Here is a 4,640-nt window from a genome sequence, read left to right as displayed (position 1 = left end):
GAGCCCTCACATAGCCTACTTGAAAACGAAACTCATCATGATCACGCACGTACTGAAGTTTCTTGTTTAAAAAAAACCGTGGGGTGCATTAGTACAAGCGATGCTTGAACTCTACACTGTTCTGTGCCTCGGTTTTATGCGTTGCAGCTTATCTGTTCTTTGTGAGATCTGAAGAACAATCTTGCGCGTCCTCCACTCAATCCAAGCTCAAGCACTGTAAATATGTTTTGGTCTTCCGATAAGCACATCTACAGAAGCGACAGTCGTCATTGCGCGTGATTATCAAGTCAACACGTATATCCACGTAGACGCTTTAAGAATGCACTTAGGTCATTTCGCTCGAATTGCATCACATCATCTCACCTCAGTTCAAAGTTCTAGGCCTCACTCAGCGTTCAGCGCAACTGTAGCTCAGCATTACGCAGTGGTTCCATTGCACTTCACGAATGCAGCCCGGCCGCCGTTACCATTGTGGTGTCTACGCCCACTCAAAGTTCTTCTTACCATTCCTGGCATCTAGAGTAAAAAAAATTGCCGCATCTAGCCATGAAACAGACCAGATTACTTCTCGTGCAGGAGAAGCACAACGGATGCCTTCACATCTACACGAATGGCTCTTTCTTCACTAAGCTCAGCGGAGGTGGTTATTCCTGCGAAGTCATGACATCGCATTTCACGTTATCGACAGCTGCAGAACTCGCCCGCCATATGTGCAGCTCAGGAGTTTATAGTTGAAGAACCTTCGGAAACGTGGTGTATCTTCTCAGATTCGAAGCCAGCTTTTCAATGTCCCATGTCACCCTTTCACCATGGATCCATTGAACAGTTGGTAGCTGAAATAAGGCTTCGTCATCCTCAAGCTATCGAGAAGCAACTGAGCATAGCGTATCAGTGGATACGGTATGCGGTATATATATGGCAATGAGCGCGCAGAGAAGGCCGCTAGATGTGCCTACGATGGTACTCAATACACAGCCATCCGGTTCTCATGAACTGACGCAGCTACAAGGCATCAATCGCTTGCACATGACTTCACACTGGAACTCGATGGAATTCACAAACGCTCGCCTGCATAACTTGGAACCTGATCTCCAGCTTCGCCTTCCCTCAGGAATACCTCGAGCTGTGGAGACTCTTCAATGCCGCCTGTAGATTGAAGTGGCCTTGACGAACGCATATTCTTGTCTTAGTATAATGGCCAGCTCTTCTACATGCACTTACTCTAGTTGCGAAGAAACCATCGCCCACCTGCTATGTGAGTGCACCCCTTTAAACACGCCAAGAGAAGAACTCACTGAAGCTCTGAATAGACTAGATGGTCGGCCTTTGTTGGAACAAAGGATTCTGGGTCATTTGCCGAGTCTATTTTCAGCCCAGAAGGCTTTGAAGCGTTCTTACATTTTTTGCGGACAACTGGCCTCGGAGACAAACTTTTGTGTCTCATTCTCTTTGATTTTGCTTTTTTTCTTTCACTATTTTTTGCATTTCCTCTTTTTCTCTTTGCAATATTCTTTTCTATGATCTTTTATTCCTTTCACCTGTTTCCCCACACAGGGTAGCTAGCTCGTCTAAGAACTGGCTAACCTCCCTCTCTTTCCGCTTAACTTTTCCTCCTCCTTCTCCTTCTTCATGGCAAAAACAAACGACCTACGGCTACTTTGAGTGTTAGAAAGCAGTGTCAGTAATGGTGTACATACACGTAGATTTTCCGCTCTGAGACGTCATGGGTGGTGCGCTGCTGTGATTTACACCTCACTAGCCAGCATTCACGTAGGCAGAGAAGAGGGTGTTTGAACTTCTTTCAAATTTTTCATGTTTTCCATGTATACTCACGCCCATAAAAAAATGAACGCACGAGCATACATGAGATATGTATCAATACCATCCCTCTTTTCTTCGCTGACTGGTGGAGGTCCACCACAACGGTGGCGTGGGACGATGTGCGCGAAACAGACGGCGAAATGGTATAGGCAAGCAGACGCGGAAACGCGACAAAGCGTGGCTGCACGTAGTTTCCATAGCACCGACAAAAATATCTTCCTTCGGCTGCTTTGCTGCTGGCTTGCATTTTGTTCCTTGAATTCTCAGTGCTTGCCATTTTCCTATCAAACAACAACAACAAAAATGGCTGGGCTCATAGCAAGCTTGCCATTCTTGAAGTGGCGGGAGCGGGTCGTTAATTCGATCGAGAGGAATGCAAGATTTCAGGACTATTTTTGTGAGGCCAAACGACACCCTTTGAACACGTTCTTTCTGTAGTATACTCTTATTTCCTGTACAGCGTATATTGGCGGTTTCACAATATAACACCACGAGATGATTATGAAGGACGCTGTAGTGGATGGCTCCGAAAGTTTGGACCATCTGGTATTCTTTAACACGCAATGACATTGGACAGTTCACCGCCCGCTACCATTTCGCCTCCATCTAAATGTGACTGGCCCAGCCTGGATCTAACCCACGACTTCTGGGTCTTGAGCCGAGCTCCATTACCTCTGTTCCGCTGCAGGGATCTCCTGATCAGCATATTTTCATCGGGAATATTGACCGATGACACACTAGTTTTGTGGCCCCGCTGTGGGGGTCTAGTGGCCAAGGTTCTCGGCTGTTGACCCGCAGGTTACGGGATCGTGTCCCGGCTGTGGCACCTGCATTTTCGATGGAGGCGAAGATGCAGTGGGCCCGTGTGCTCCGATTTGGATGCGTGTTAAAAAATGACAAATTCCACGTACAGTGGGAATCAACGATATGCGAAGCATGATTGAGAAATGTTGATATGTCACATTAAAATCAGTGTAATGTTCTGAGGTGGAGGTAAATAATACCGTGCATGACTTAGTGTCATGATTATCATGTTTAGATGTGTCGCTCACCTTCGTTATCTATTCACGTCACGTGGTACCAAATTTAGTATATGTGAAGCTAGCGAAACGGCCGCGAGTACCCTATGAGCGTGGTAAGTTGTCATGTTCTAACATGATAACCGTGTCAAGATGATTACGTTTGCATCAGTAATATAATTCGTCATCTATTGACGTCACGCAACACCAAATTCGGTGTATGTAGAGCTAGTGTATGTAGAGCTAGGACATCATGATGTTAGGGCATCAGTGGTGTATGTAGAGCTAGGGCATCATGAAGGACCTAATATACTCCAATGTAGCGTTGACGCGCGCAGCAACGTAGCGTTAGCAAAACGCGAGCACTTATAGCCATGCGCGACCAGCGTCCGTAAGCGCGGCCCGACGGCAACCGGCATGAAATACAACATGCTGCATTTCGCGCCGCTGCGTTACCCAGACAGCACTGTGTCTCCCTCTATTCGTGATGTAAGGACACTGGACGCGCTGACATGCGCATAAGTCAAAGCAACGCAGCGCGGCGCGTGCCTGCGAGTATATGGCAGGACCGGCACCCGGCGTCGCAACGCTGGTGTGACGCGACAAAACGAACGCTGGCGAGAATGCGCACCGGGCCACGTCGAAAAGTATTGGCTTGATTGATCGATTGATTGATTTGTGGGGTTTAACGTCCCAAAACCACCATATGATTATGAGAGACGCCGTAGTGGAAGGCTCCGGAAATTTTGACCACCTGGGGTTTTTTAACGTGCACCCAAATCTGAGCACACGGGCCTACGACATTTCCGCCTCCATCGGAAATGCAGCCGCCGCAGCCGGGATTTGAACCCGCGACCTGCGGGTCAGCAGCGAAATGTATTGGCGTCTTGACTGTGGCATATAGTCATGTTCTCACAAGACACGCATATCAAGATTAGCATGTTTGCTCCAGTCACATGCTTTAGTTATTCATTGGCGTCAGGTAATACCGATTTTGGTACATGTGAAGCTAGCGAAACAGCCGCGACCACATCATGAGCGCAGCATGTAGTCATGTTGTTATATGACACGCATCTCATGTTTATCATGTTTGCACCAGTATCATACCTTCGCCATCCATTCACGTCCCGTAATGCCTAATTTGGTATAAGGGAAGCTAGTGAAATGGCCGCCAGCACATCATAAGCGCGGAATGTAGTAAGGTTTTATATGACACGCATCTCATCATTATCATATTTGCATAAGTCACATACCTCGTCATTCCCTCACGTCCAGTAATACCAAATTTGGTATATGCGAAGCTAACGAAACGGCCGCGAGCGCAATGATGAGTGTGGAACTTGGTCATGTTGTTACATGACACGCATGTCATGATTTTCATGTTAGGGTCTGTCGCTTTTGTTCGCCATGCAATCATGCCATACCATACCAGCTTTGCAACATGCCATTTGAATGAAACCACCGCAATAGCTTCTAGACCATGGCATGTAAATAATGATATTTATGACATACATGTCATAAGTTTCATGTTATGACTACTCAATTATGTTTTTCATACAGGCATATTATGTCATACCAAGTTTGGTATCGATACCATTATCGAAACGGCCAGGAGAGCTAAAAGTCGTAGGCGGCTAGATAGATAGATAAATAGGTAGATAGATAGATAGATAGATAGATAGATAGATAGATAGATAGATAGATAGATAGATAGATAGATAGATAGACAAACAGACAGACAGACAGACAGACAGACAGACAGACAGACAGACAGACAGACATACAGACATACAGACAGAC

The sequence above is a fragment of the Rhipicephalus microplus genome, chromosome X (genome assembly GCF_043290135.1).
Source record: "Rhipicephalus microplus isolate Deutch F79 chromosome X, USDA_Rmic, whole genome shotgun sequence".
Taxonomy (NCBI): domain Eukaryota; kingdom Metazoa; phylum Arthropoda; class Arachnida; order Ixodida; family Ixodidae; genus Rhipicephalus; species Rhipicephalus microplus.
This window is presented reverse-complemented; position numbering follows the sequence as displayed.